Source organism: Mustelus asterias, chromosome 11 (assembly GCF_964213995.1).
Source record: "Mustelus asterias chromosome 11, sMusAst1.hap1.1, whole genome shotgun sequence".
Lineage (NCBI taxonomy): Eukaryota > Metazoa > Chordata > Chondrichthyes > Carcharhiniformes > Triakidae > Mustelus > Mustelus asterias.
Genome location: NC_135811.1, coordinates 16,064,680 through 16,080,281, shown reverse-complemented (window position 1 = coordinate 16,080,281; position 15,602 = coordinate 16,064,680). Strand labels below are relative to the sequence as shown.

Below are 15,602 nucleotides of genomic sequence, written 5' to 3'. Positions count from 1 at the left end.
TGTTATCCTCGTTACATTCACCTCTAATTTCTCAAATTATACCATTCACTACATTACTGCTACCAATGTTTGCTGCTGTTTCCCGTTTCTTAGTTTCACCCAAACTGATTCTACGCCTTGATTTTCCAATCGAAGATCCTCTCTCACTAATGTACTGGTTTCATCTTTAGTAACAGCCCTACACCACCTCCTTTCCCTTCTTGCCTGTCCTTCTTAAATGTTGACTAACTTTGAACATTAACAAGAAGCAATGGCAAAATGGTACTGTCACTGAACTAGTAACCCAGAGACACGGGGTAATGCCCTGAGCACCAGGTTCTAATCCCACCATTATTGTAAAAAAACCCATCTGGTTCACGGATGTTTTTTTAGGGAAGAAAATCTGCCACCCTTAGCTGGTCTAGTCTACGTGATTCCAGATCCACAGCAATATGTTAACTCTTAAAATGGCAATTAGGGATGGGTAATGAATGCTGGTCAGTTACACCCACATCCTCCTTACCAAAAGAAAACACTCAATTCCCACCATTGATCACCCTGTAGCCATGTCTCCGTAATGGCAATTAAATCATATCCGTTTATTGCCATTTGTGCCATCAATTCATCTACTCTGTTGTAAATGCTGTCTGCATTCAGACAATAATATCTTTAACTCTGTCTTTTTATTAATTTTAGCATTTCAGCTGTATGATTTTTTTTCTACATATGTAGCAGTGATGCTGATCTAACAAAGCTTAGGCTGAATATCTACAATGAATGAATCCACAGTATAAATAAAAAATTACATTGGATCTTTTTTGTTCAATGAACTACGGCTACAGGCAACTATAAAGAAGGAATGCTGGATGGTTTTCTAAGGATTACAAGAATCAAGATGTTCAGCTGATGTCTCAAATCATGGATGAAAAGTTTTATCTGATGGAAAGACAGAATGCTAAATTTATCATGATTTGGAAGCTGTGAGATGAAAATAAAACAGAAAAGGATGAACAACTGATAATGAGTAGTCACTAACAGTCCACACAACCCAAATATTTGTCTACTGATATTAACAATATTTTAATCCACATGATGGATGGAAAATGACATAGAACATATCAAATTTTTAAGAGCATTCAAGTCACATTTGATGCATTTCAATGACTATAATTCACATACAACAAAACAAATTCCGTCCTGAATTATATTTGTTGGAAAACCAGGTTCATAGGAACTCACAAGGAGTTTGACAGTGAAGTAAAGTCATACATAGAGCTACAGTAGAATCCTCACCTAAATTACTGTTATGTATATTTCTGGAAAAAGATCAGTTTTGGTACATAAATGAGACATAATGAATTAATGATTGATCAGCAGTTGAACTTACTGTGTGCACTGTGCAACCTCACAGGTGTGCTTGTTTCTGATGTTGAGCCTTTGCTTCAGATGTATGAGCTCTGATACAGACAGGTCTTTAACTCCACGTTCCCTATGGAAATAGTTCACCTTCAGTTCAAAAGAAAATTAAATTCAATCAAAGTAACACTAAACTATATGGAACAAAGCATGAGATTCAAAACCATTGGCCTAAATGAAAGAGAAAAAATTGTAAATAGTTTGAATGTTCAAATGCACAAATTATGGAAGATACTTGAGAAACGGTTTCAACCCACTCCCTTCTCTTGAGGACAAGGCTCATGCTTGTATACTATTCCATACAATTTTAATGAAAATGAATTTGAAATTCTTCACTTCCTCTCAATCCATCTTCTGTCTCATATCTATTTTCCAGTTTTAATTCTTTAACACTTTTTCTTTAAAAGCTAACTTTCATTTACATATGTGGCTCGACAATAGGCATTGTAAAGTGCCAAGCCAAATACTCCATCACTCAATAGGCATTTTCCACAGTCAGCAAACAACTAACCCGTCGTGTGGGAGAAAGGGACTAGCAAATTTTAGATCCCAATCACTGCCTCAGAAGAGATTATCACTGCAGAAAAACATCTAATTTGGGGCCTTCTTATTCTGTATACCTTTAGTGCAATGTCCCATTTTGTGCTAAGCCATTGAAGGAGCTTGGGGTCATTTTAGAAGAAAGGTGCAGAAAACTACAATAAAATAAAAGCAGTTACTCATTAGTAAAATGTCATCATCAATTCTCTGGGCCATCCAAACACTAGAATCAATGGGATTTACTTTAGCTTCAAATGTTATCATTGTACAAGTATTTTTTTGAGGTATTACCTTAAACTGTTCATTGTGTGTTTTGTTAACTGCAGTATAGGGTTTTAACACATCGATTTTGATTATGAAAGGGTTATTTTCCATTGAACGACTGTGCAGTTTTATAATGGTCTGTCCTTGTTTCAAATTTCCAGTATTTGCAGTCTTCAGAACATAGGCATTCAATCCTGAAGCTCTTCCCTGATTCAATGAGAACAGAACTGATCTGTATCCAAACTCCATAACCCTCAATTGCTTCAGAATTAATAAACTGAGCAAAAAACTGCTGCTTTTGTGGGAGTGTGTTCCACAATTCTACCACTGTGTAAAAAGTAATTCCCAACTTCTGTCCTGAATGGCTGAGCTCACTCTGATTTTAATGTGCATTTGCCCTCAAGATCCCTCCAACAGAAAAGGTTCTTCTCTATCTGCCCTATAAATTCCTTTCAAAATCCAAAAACCTCAATAAAATCGCCTCTTAACCTTTCTGTATTTCAGGGGAAATAAATCTATTTTACGTAAACACTTCTCATAACCTAAGTCACGGTAGCATCCTTGTGAATCTACACTGCATCCCTTCTTTATGAGGCTAATAGCCCATATCTTGCTCGGAATGACAATAACTGGTGGATTATCACTCCGTAGCAACTTGGTTGGAATTCCAAAGCCCCCATCTTGCCTGATTTTCCTCAGTCAGGCCAGGTGAGGCAGGAACAGTGAATCAGCTCCAGGGCTGCAGCAGAGAGGTGTAAATGGAGCACAGAGAAGGAGGACATGTCCCCATTATACGACATTAAACTCACCTGCTTTATGGCAGTTAAAGGGGCCATTGAAAAAGGCAAAGGGAAAGGGGTATCCTGAGCGGGACTGGGTCTTTAAAATAGTTACGCTGAAGTTAGAAGTACTTTTACTTCTTCCAACTCTTAGTGTTAACTCGACTATTAGTGTAATACTAGCAGAATCATCTGAAGTTAGTGATTTAAATAGCTTTGTCTGGTAATTCGCAGCCCAGCACAATAATCCAGGGGAAGCTGGCGCTTATGTTCAATTGCTGGGAGACTCTTACCTGGGATCTTCTGAGGGGATTTCCCCTGTGCATCTTTGGGGTACCCCCCAAATCTGATGATGAGCCAGGAAGTTATGTCCCAATATACCCTAAGGCACAGTGTCCAAAATTGGCCACAATACTCCAGATGAGTTGCAACTCGGGCTTAGTATAGCTGCAACAAAACTTGAGTCCAATATAGCCCCGCATCCTCAATACATTCCAGGAGTCCTTTTGAATTTTTTGGTAGCAGATCACCAAATTTTATTGATCAGTGTGCATGAAGACAGAACTTCAAATGTTCCTAAATCATGATCATTAAAAAAAAAACACATCTATCTTTTAGGTCCACAATGGATGACCTCACACTTCCCAATGTTGAAATCCATCTACCCTAGATTTGCACACGCACTTTATCTATCAACATTAATTTGCAATTTTGTGCTCCCATTTATTACTTAATGTGCCATCTATCTTTGGGTCATCTGCAAACTGGCTTTCAATTTCTATTATCCAAGCCATTAATAAATAGTTGGACATCCCAGCACAAATTCTTATACAGCCATTAGTCACTTTCTTCCAATACAAGTAATAGCCATTCATTCTGACTCTCAACTTGTATATCACCCAATCAATCTCTGAGCTAGGTTAATAATTTCCTTCAATTCAATAAATTTTAATTTTAGCTAACAGTTTGTTACATGGAACCTTATGGAATGCCTTCTTAAAATCTGTATCAAGTACTTCAGTAAGACTTTCCTGCAGCCTAGTCCTTCAGTTATTGCCTCAAAAAAATCAACTGAGGTCATTTTATTTTTAGTCATCAATTCCAAAAATCTCCTCAATTTACATTAAACAAACAAATTGATCATTTCTAATTTTTCCCCCCCTTTTTCGCCTTTTAAACAATGGAGTTAGATTTGCAATTTCTGAACTAAAGGGGCAATTATTGAATCAAGAACACTTTGAAAGATTATAGCAAAATCATCTGCATTTCTTCACTTGCTTCTTTTAAAACCCTGAAATGCAAACCATCAGGTTCTGGCGATTTGTCGGTGTTTAATTCCATTATTCATAGAATCCTACAGTGCAGAAAGAGGCCATTCGGCCTATCGAGTCTGCACCAACCATAATCCCACCCAGGCCCTATCCACACATCTACCCACTAACCCCTCTAACCTATGCATCCCGGGACACTAAGGGGCAATTTAGAATGGCCAATCAACCTAGCCTGCACATCTTTGGACTGTGGGAGGAAACCGGAGCACCCGGAGGAAACCCACGCAGACACAGGGAGAAGGTGCAAACTCCACACAGACAGCGACCCGAGCCGGGATTCGAACCCAGGTCCCTGGAGCTGTGAAGCAGCAGTGCTAACCACTGTGCTACCGTAATTCCATTATGCTTCTATTACTTTTTTTTCTTGCTGATTGCAACTTGAGAGTTTCTCCTGTTAGTTACTAGAGTTACTTTAGAGAGTTACTCTGATGTAATTTACAATTGGATCAAACTTTCCATAAGAAGTGGTGGCCCCACCACTGGCTTAAAAGCTAGAGGCAAAATCTACCTCTACTTGACCAAGTCACGAAAGCCAATTTTATGGCTGTCAGGTAGTTAATTAGCTCCAGGCCAGACTTCTGCCCAACTGGGAGGAAGTCCGGCATATGGAATCTCCAGTCAGATGTCTAGCAGCTTTCTATTTCTAGCAGCACCAAGGGGAGCAGTGGCCACTGCTAGGATTACAGGTAGTCTTCAACAACAACCAATGGAGGCAGATGAGAAGCTAAGTTGGGCCCATAAAATTCCACCTAGAGTTTTTAAGTACAACATTCCAAGGGACCGCACCAGAGTAACTTTCAAACAAAATTTGATATTGGACCACATAAGATGTTAGAATGGGTGACCAATACTTTTTTTTTCTTTATTCTTTCATGGATGTGCCAGCATTTTGTTGCCCATCCATAGTCACTGAATCAAAACCTGGAACTCCCTTGCTAACAGCAGAGTCTACCTACACCACATACATCACAGTGATTAGAGACAACGTCTCATTACCCCCTTTTCAAGGGCAATTAGGGATGAGCAACAAATGTTGGCCTTGCCAGCTATGCTCACATCCCATGAATTAAAATATCTCCAGTAGCACTACCCTCTGTTACTCTGACTGGAACTCAACTAACAGCTGCACAATCTACTTAAAATTTTCACACAAGGCCAAAGCATTGAACATAGCCAAAATTGTACACCATGTCATTCAGATCCCCATCTAAAGACAAGCACTAAAAGCAATGCGAGCTCACTTCTAATATTCCTACTGGGTTTTTCCTGAGGTTAGCATTACCAAACAGTGGGCTTTAAAATTGTTGAGTGCACAGCTATTTAAATGTCTCTGTTCAACTGAACAAAACGTGTTCGAGTACAACACAAACCACTCAAACAATGTTTAATAGATTGAAGCCTGTTAGCAAAGTCAAAACTAAAACTCAGAACCTCTCCTTGCTGAGTTTACTAACTGACTTTGCCCAGTGTTAACACTCCTCACCCAATGTCCCAGCTATCCCCTGTTTACGTGTTCAAATACCCTCATCTACTTCCCGACATTAACAAACCTTAATGTCATTGATAAGATATTAGCAAGCATGACACAGGAGGAAGTTTAAAGAGCTAGCTTCTCAGTCAGCACCTCCCATCATTGGAAGAGTGTGTACACTGTCTTTACAAAAGGTTTCATTTCTATAACACGTTTTATAATTTCTCCAAGACTTATTAAATCTTTTCATAGGCAAAACAAAATTGATGACATTTAATCATCGGTGTCATGTTTAGCCATCAAGGCTGTAGCTTTGCACTCACACTGAGCATTTCTGATCACTTTCAGTGGCTGGAGTTGCAGACAAATGCACTAGGGAGTTGCATTTGCAAATCAGTTGCTTCAGTGTAAACTGAGCTTGTCAACAGTAACAGGGCAATAGAAGAAATTTGATTTGATTTATTATTGTCACATGTATTAACATAGTGAAAAGTATTGTTTCTTGCACGCTATACAGACAAAACATACCATTCATAGAGAAGGAAACGAGAGAGTGCAGAGTGTAGTGTTACAGTCATAGCTAGGGTGTAGAGAAAGATCAACTTAATGCAAGGCAAGTCCATTCAAAAGTCTGACAGCAGCAGGGAAGAAGCTGTTCTTGAGTCGGTTGGTACCTGACCTCAGACTTTTGTACCTTTTACCTGAAGGAAGATGGTGGAAGAGAGAATGTCCGGGGTGCGTGGGGTCCTTATCCTGGCTGCTTTGCCAAGGCAGCGGGAAGTGTAGACAGAGTCAATGGATGGGAGACTGGTTTGCGTGATGGATTGGGCTACATTCACGACCTTTTGTAGTTCCTTGCGGTCTTGGGCAGAGCAGATGCCATACCAAGCTGTGATACAACCCCAGAAAGAATGCTTTCTATGGTGCATCTGTAAAGCTTGGTGAGAGTCGTAGCTAACATACCAAATTTCAAAAGGGCAAGAAAGCACACCACAAGATGCACTGATTTTCCCTTTTCTGATAAAATTCTTTTCAAAAAGAACAATTGAGGTTACGTTGTATACGGAGGTTTCCATCCCACCTCTGTGTCATGAACACTGGCTTCTGTTTAGGTGAATCACCCAAGTGATCATTCTTTAGAAAACGTCAGCTATCTACTTAACAATTACATGGAATTAGAAAAGGAAGAGAAAAACACAGCTGATTCCAACTTGTCCCTTGTTTAAGTGTGCACAATACTTCATGAGTCAACGGCTTTTATCTACAACCAGGAAGATTAGCCAACTCCATTGCTTTCACATTGCCAGACATCATGTAATTTTGCACAAACTGCTGCTTTGATTCTTGAGGGTTGACTCTTCATGCATATGGCAGTGTTCTACATCTGTTTCGATTTTTATGATTGTTTTTAGAAAACATCCCAATACAAAAATGTATCAAATACATCTATTTCATATTGTTCGCATATTAATGGACTCAAGACATAAACGTTACCTGACTAAAAAAGAAAATTGTTTGTCACAGCCAGAGAGCATTGTGGAGTCAACAGGCATGAGCATTTTCCTATGAGAAGGGTACGATTTTCAGTTGAGTCAAGAGCAGCAAGCAACTTCTAACTCCATATGAGTTTAATAGGAAAGCAGATAGGTGTAATGACTGTCCACAACAACCACAGTAACTTGCAGAATTATGTACAAGAAGACATGCTCCAAAATGTGCCTAGATTTTTGGATCAACATACCCTTCTAAATTAAAGGCAACAAATCTGATACTGTTTATCATTTGGGTCCCAATTTGAGTATTTTTAATAATAATGAAGACAATAGTTTTCATTCATACTCAAAAAAGATAATTCTAATTTGAAAACCAGTTAATTTAATTCTCCAGTCATGCTTAATAATTACTTAATAGATCAAAGACTACCACCATTTAATTTTTAATAACAAGGTTTTAAAATCAGGATTGAAATCTCCCACATTTGTTCTCTTTTTTTCCCCTCACTCCTGCAAGAGTAGAGTTCAACATATTGCAGAAATTCTCTTTCAAAGCTTTCCAAAGTATCCATTTGTCAACAGGTCAAAAGTAGCATCACAGGCAAAGTTGATTGCATCCGTGTGCATATTGCAGCACAGGCGAGCAGACTGAGGAGGAACATCATAAGAAGTTTAACAACACCAGGTTAAAGTCCAACAGGTTTATTTGGTAGCAAAAGCCACACAAGCTTTCGAGGCTCTGAGCCCCTTCTTCAGGTGAGTGGGAATTCTGTTCACAAACAGAACTTATAAGACACAGACTCAATTTACATGAATAATGGTTGGAATGCGAATACTTACAACTAATCCAGTCTTTAAGAAACAAAACAATGGGAGTGGAGAGAGCATCAAGACAGGCTAAAAAGATGTGTATTGTCTCCAGACAAGACAGCCAGTGAAACTCTGCAGGTCCACGCAACTGTGGGAGTTACAAATAGTGTGACATAAATTCTATTTGTAACTCCCACAGTTGCGTGGACCTGCAGAGTTTCACTGGCTGTCTTGTCTGGAGACAATACACATCTTTTTAGCCTGTCTTGATGCTCTCTCCACTCCCATTGTTTTGTTTCTTAAAGACTGGATTAGTTGTAAGTATTCGCATTCCAACCATTATTCATGTAAATTGAGTCTGTGTCTTATAAGTTCTGTTTGTGAACAGAATTCCCACTCACCTGAAGAAGGGGCTCAGAGCCTCGAAAGCTTGTGTGGCTTTTGCTACCAAATAAACCTGTTGGACTTTAACCTGGTGTTGTTAAACTTCTTACTGTGTTTACCCCAGTCCAACGCCGGCATCTCCACATCATGAGGAACATCAACCCAGGTTGAAGTTCCCCTCTTCTGATCAGCCATAATTGAGATTTCTGAAATCTCACCCAAGCAGGCCTTCTCTGGGAGTAAAGATGGTGAGTACTACGAAGCCATGCGCATTCTTTAAATGTTTTCAAATCTCTTTGACAAGTTCAAAACAAAGAGTCTAGGCAGCTGAAGTCAGAACCTCTAATGGTATTGCAAAGGAGAGTGGATAATGCACAATAGACATGAGTAAGAATGGAAAGCTCAGGGAATTATATGGCTAGAGATGCAAGCCAACAATGATATTTAAACACATGGATGATAATTAATTGGCAGAGGTGAGAAATTTTCCTTTTGGTGGAATTCTGACTTTTGGATCACAGAATTCCGCCCTTTTGATTTTTTTCCACCCTTCTCCTGGTCCAGGGAAGCTCTCCCAGCTCCTCCCTCTTTTACCACCAATTACCTTCGAGGAGGTGGCAGAGAGTTAAAATGGGGATGACAATGGAAAATAATTTGCAAAGCACTGCCTTACTCCTTTGTTTCATTTATGTCCATAATCTAGTCCGGACATGTTCTGTTAGTATGGACTTCATCCTGCATTGTTTCATGTATCATGGGATGTGGGTGTCGCTGACTAGGCTAGCATTTATTGCCCATTCCTATGTGGTGTGGTGTACGCACAGTGCTGTTAGGAAGGGAGTTCCAGGATTTTGTTCCAGTGAAAGACCTGTAATATAGTCCCAAGTCTGAATGGTGTGTGGCTTAGAGAGAAATTTGCAAGTGGTGTTCCAACATTTCTGCTTCATCAGTCATAGGTTTGGAAGGTGTTGTCAAAGGAGTCTCGGTGAGCAGCTGCAGACAATCTAGTAGATGGTGCACATTGCTGCCACTGTGTTGATGGTGGAGGAAGTGTTTGTTTTAAGGTGGTGAATGTGGTGCCAATCAAGCAGACTGCTTTGTCCTGGATGGTGTCAAGTTTCTTGTGTTTTTGGAGGTGCAGTCATCAAGGCAAGTGGAAAGTATTCCATCACACTCCTGGGTTATGCTTTGTAAATGGTCGCAAGCTTTGGGTGTCAAGAGGCGAGTTTCTTGCCGCAGATTTCCTAGCATTGGGAACTATGATGCATTATTCATTGAATGCTAAAATGGCGGGGTCACTTCGGTGATTTTATACACAGTCTTGATTGTAATAGAAGGTAAATAAAAGAAAAATTATGTTTCTATCCACTTGAAGACAAATACACACCCTTTGAGCTGGCCTAGAGCACGTGCATTTCATCGCTGATAATTAAAAGTGCCACACTTACACAATTCCTTGCCACAAAAAAGATTTCAGACCTTTTTGTCTTGGCTATTCTCACCTCTGAATTGGTGGCATTGGAGGGGGGGGGGGTTGCATTTCGGGCAAAAAAATGGTTGCGATATATCTTTAAGATGGATGAAAAAGGTCACAAGGTGTTCAACTCAATATTGAGTCTGCAACTCTGTTATGTGCCTAATCAGAAAATGAGGTGCTGCTCTTCCAGTCCGCATCGAGCTTCACTGGAACACTGCAGCAGGCTAAGGCAAGACATGTGAGCATGAGAGCAAAATGCGGAGTTCCTATGGCAAGCAATAGGGAGGTTAGGGTCATACTGGCAGGCTGAGCAATTGGTGTTTCTCAAAACAGTCAGTCTGTGTTTAGTTGCTCCAATGTAGAGACGACCACATTGGGAGCAGCGGATACAGCGTTTTCTTCCTCTCTTCAGCTCTGAAGAGTCAAAAGAGCTTGAAATGTTAACTCGTTTATTTTCTCCCAACAGATGCTGCCAGAGCTGCTGAGTTTTTCCAGCATTCTCCGCTCGTTTCAGATTCCAGCATGCACAGTATTTTGCTTTTATTTCCACAAAGACAGGGTCTGGTATAGGGCAGAATATAGGCAACGGAGTTTTGGATCAGCTGTGGCTGACAGCAGGTTCAAAGCGAGAGATAAGGTACTACTGAAATACCCAAGTCTGGAAAGGGTACAACTGAAATACTCAAGTCTGGAAGTGACAATGGTATAGGTGCAGGTTTCATAAGCAAACACAAATGTTGCAATTCTACACTTAAATTTCTACATCTGACTGTAAAAACAAATCTTTACTGTACCTGTAAATTGCTCAATATGGTATGCAAATGATTTGGCAGTTTCTTTGAAAGCCCTCCAGTCAGAAAAAAATATCAAATCTATTAATTAATAAGCTTACACAAGTGCACTATTAACTAATAAGGTTGCACAATTGCACAATCTTGGTGGCAGGAACCGGGCTCACTTGCTGACAGAATATAACGACCTGCAGCAGCACTTTTTGACAACATTTCATTCTGCATGAGGCATATAACTTACCATATATCACTGCATATGAGGTCATACTAATCTCCCACTATTAAAAATATGTACAAATTCTCTTGTCGAACCTACATTCTGCTGTCAATAACATGCCTGAAGTTGTAGGAAAAGTAGCAAATTTCTCATTCCCAAAGTCTTCTGTGCCACAAATCTACGTTAAACTGATTTTAGGTAAGCATACGATCAGGTTCATCTCATATGACCATTACGTATTTCAATTATATGCAACCACTCTATCCAATCCATGAGGAATGCCCATTTGGCTGAGCTAACAGGGAACCGCTGCCACCTATTTTATCAAACCCAGTATGAAAACATTCCTTTAGAAATGTATGCAAGGAGAGGAAACCAGAGAGAAACAAATCCAAAGGAATCCTTTCCAAAGGCAGTACGACACTACAGTATAGCTAACACAAGTTTTAAATTTTAAAAAACTACAATTTCCTGAAAGATTACTGAATCCATGTAATCTAACCGTTGCGTTAGTATTTTGCAAATTTTGAATGGTGGAATAGATTAAATATGGAGCACTTGCTTCTCAAAATTTTGGGTAATGCCAATTATAAATGTCAGTTTCCCTCATGAACACCATTTTTATCACAGGAAAAATACTGCACATCCAGTTGATGATCTTTCCTAAATTAAGAATTCATTTAGTTTTAGTGGACTTTAGTTAGTTTCCTTATAATATTAAATGGTGCTGGTAATATGATAAATAAATGCCTCTTTAAGAGAAACACTATTCTCGTGTAACAGTTGGTGAGGCACCCACTATAAATGTAAATCTGCAGTGGGAGGCCAACTAATGCCTATTGGCAATATATTTGGCATTTGATAGCTAAAGTTACTGTCTAAGTTACGTTCTTGAAGATGGTAATACTGTTTGCTTGGATATGGGGGCAGTTTGCTATGGTAACTGGGTCAGAGATGGTCCTGGGAATTTGATGAGTGCCAAGTTTGACACAGAAGCTATCAAACTCCAAGACTATACTGAAGAAAAAATATTTTAAAAAATGCTTAGTCCATTCACTGACATGCAGAGTTCTCACTTTAAATTAACTGACCGCATAAAAATCCAGTGTTACTTTGCAACATATATTGACATTTGTCACTAATGCAATTAAAATAACAAAGCTGGTTTTATTAATTAAGGTCATGTAGATAGAGGGAAGTCATCGAATGACTAATTACTTGAGAACATATAAAGAGACACTGAGTCAGTTGAGAATCAAATTAGGAGGTACAGATCTGCAATGATTCATTCTATGAATAAATAAAGATGGACCCTGGTTTTCTTCCTTCACCAACTGGTTATCAGGAGTATAACATGAGACACTCTGGATAATAACACCTGTACTTGATTTTTAACATTTTGACCATTAGTATTAATAGCAACTGGTTATATTCAAAATACATTTTCAAACGAAACATCCTTTACTCAGCTCTAACAAGTGTTTGTGTATTTGGGATGTCTTTTAACTAGAGATCAATATTAATACGTATCATAACCTTGTGGCGACACGGTGGCACTGTAGCCTCACGGCGCCAGGGACAGGGGTTTGATTCCCGGCTTGGGTCACTGTCGGTGTGGAGTCTGCACTTTCGCCCCGTGTCTGCTTGGGTTTCCTCCGAGTACTCCCGTTTCCTCCCATAGCCCGAAACACATACTGGTTAGGTGCATTGGCCATGCTAAATTCTCCCTCAGTGTACCTGAACAGGCACTGGAGTGTAGTAACTATGGGATTTTCACAGTAACTTCATTGCAGTGTTAATATCAGCCTACTTGTGACACTAATAAAATAAACTTTAAAATCTGATAACTGCATACAACAAAGCTGTGACAAATACAAATGAGCATATATTAACTATATGGACTAAATTTTATTTAATGCAAAAACTGCAAGAGCAGCAGTAGGTTGATTATGGCTCACAAATTTACTTTGCTTTAATCTGACAAATTTTGCAAGGCTCCATTTCAAGACTAATTTTATAACTCCCTGAGGTTGAACAGGTTCAATTCACAGCATAAAAGGAGGAATATATTCTCTCTGCAAACATTAATTAATGCACTGTTAAGCTGGGCTGATTAATGAAAAAAGGTTTGAAATTCAGGGAATAATTTCCTGGATGCTAAACTTTGTTTTTTTGACTTCTGTCATTTCCACGGTAAACTTTTAGTACACAGAAGAACTCTGTTTTTGTACTTTGAGGTAGGGATCCGAGAGAAGGATGACTGAGAGACTCCCATGGCTTCAAAGTGCTTCTGTTATGTTGATTTTCTCCTGCTACATTAAGTTAAGGTTCTTAGGGGCCAGAGACTTGAGGTTTATTTCTGTGAAATTGCTTTTACATAATTAGCCATCGTACTCCAGACATTTCATTCGAAAGAGGCAAGCTTTGCAGAATATCTTAACTTTACATTGCAAAATGCCAGATAAAGTTATTAAATATAAAATTCTTCTGGTGTTGTGGGCCCAGATATATGAACAGCCTTTACGGATTTCAGTTTACAATTTATTGTTCTCTTTATTGAGCAATATATACATTAGTGACTTTTAAGGGGCGTCTTGACAAATACATGAATAGGATGGAAAGAGAGGGATATGGTCCCCGGAAGGGTAGGGGGTTTTAGTTCAGTCAGGCAGCATGGTTGGTGCAGGCTTGGAGAGCCGAAGGGCCTGTTCCTGTGCTGTCATTTTCTTTGTTATTTGTTCTATAACAGGAGTGTGACGACTGCTTAGATCTTCACTGAAGCTTCTCACGTGAACTACAAATCACAGTTATGAAAAAGTAGTGCAATGTAAAGAAGAACAGGATTGTTTTATTGAAAAGAATTTTGATTAGAAATCATCTGCAGTGCTGTGCTCAAATTTAAAGACTGTAACTCAGGATGAATATACTGACATTGGATGAAGTTCACCCAGGTTCAATATCTTTGGTTTGCATTCTCTTGAGTTTAGAGGTGAGGAGTGGTCTAACTGGAGTATAAAAATGCTGAAAAGAATATTTCCAACCCTGCTCCCACCCTGTGAAGATGGGCAGGAACACAATCGAAAAGCAATTGAACCACGTGGGTAAAAATAAGCAGAGTGGGACAGAACTCAGCAACTCATGCAGCTGAATTCAATTTTAATGACATTATGTATGTCCAAAAACATGGTTTTGCCTAGAGCTTCCCTCTATGCCCAGCTCTCGCTAACATTTTTGTCGGCTGCCATGAGAAAATCGCCTTTGATGGAATGACTCCTAACCTTCTACCCTTTACATATTTCCGATATGTAGATTGTACATTTCAACATGTAGCTGCAGCTAAGAATTTCCTTACACATCTTAAATGAGCTCCATCCTGCACTCAAATTCATTTTTGAAGTGAAGCAGTCAAACAAACTCCCTTTCCTTGGCTGCTAGCTGAGAAATCTGCCAATGGATTCTCTGCAACTGTCTACCTTCACTGATCAATCAATATATGCATTGGGATTCCTAAAATTCTATGCACTTTAAGGCTGGCATTACTGACAACCTTGTAGATAGGGCCCAAGCCATTTGCTCACCATACAAGCTTGATGCCAAAACAAAATAGGGGGCAAAAGCTATCCTGTGGGATAAATGGCTACCCCAATCAGATCACTGCTCACTCTATATTGCGCAAACTGAATGGGCCTAAGGCTGCCACCTTTGTCCTGAAGAGTGCTCAGTTTACCTCAGATTACTATGGAAGAGAACGATATCTAAAAAATTTGAGCAATAAGTGAAGGGACCCATTCTACACAGCTACTATGCAGCAGTAGCACGAGTGAGTTAAAAGCCAAAACTGGGAACTGAATTTAAGGATATTAGGCATTTGGGAAGGATAGGCAAAAAGGAAAAAGATGGGGTGGCACCGTTAATAAGGTACAAGATCAGTACATTAGTAAGAGAGGATCTTAGATTGAAGGATCGAGACATAGAATGAGATTTGAGTGGAGTGAAGAAACAGTAGGAGGTAGCAAAGATACATGGGAGTTATTTATAGACACCGAACTATAGGAGTAACATTGGGCACAAAATTAATCAGGAAATTAGAGCTGCATGGAACGTACAGTAATCATGGGAGACTTTAATTTACATACAGATTGGGTAATGCTAATTAACAATAATGCTGTGGTGGATGGATTCCTGGAGTGTGTATAAGATGGGTTTTTGCAGTAGTATTTTGAAGACCAGCTAGGGATCAGGCTATTTTAGATTCAGCATTATGTAATGAGAAAGGGCTAATGAATAATCTTGCTATAAAAGAGTGTCTTTAGGGAATAGTAACCATTATAAGATAGAATTTTACATTAAGTTTGAAAGTGATATTGTTCAATCTGAAACTGGGGTCTCAAAATACAAACAAAGAAATTTATGAAGATATGAATGGCAGGTTTGCCATGGTAGATTGGGAAAATACACAAAACAATTTGTCAGTAGACAGGCAATGGCTAGCATTTAAAGTAGTATTGTGTGGTCTACAACAAATGTACATTCCTCAAAGACACAAAAGCCGAACAGGAAAAGATGAATCAACTGTGGTCAACTAAAATTATATACTGCATTAAATGAAAGGAAATGGCATATTAGATTGCCAGAAATAAGTAACAAATC

General features: G+C 39.1%; 1 protein-coding gene across 9 annotated transcripts in view; it reads right to left on the bottom strand.

Moving 5' to 3' along the window:
• Window positions 1–15,602, bottom strand: part of add3a (adducin 3 (gamma) a) — a 238,662-nt gene that overhangs the window by 196,279 nt on the left and 26,781 nt on the right. For 4 of the 9 annotated variants that reach the window (XM_078223185.1, XM_078223179.1, XM_078223178.1 and 1 more), the window contains exon 2: window positions 1,367–1,485. The exons of 2 other annotated variants lie outside the window; for them this stretch is intronic. The gene's annotated coding sequence lies outside the window, so the exon portion shown is untranslated. The remainder of the gene's footprint in view (window positions 1–1,366; window positions 1,486–15,602) is intronic. 3 more of the 9 variants (XM_078223180.1, XM_078223177.1, XM_078223184.1) reach the window with 1 other exon arrangement.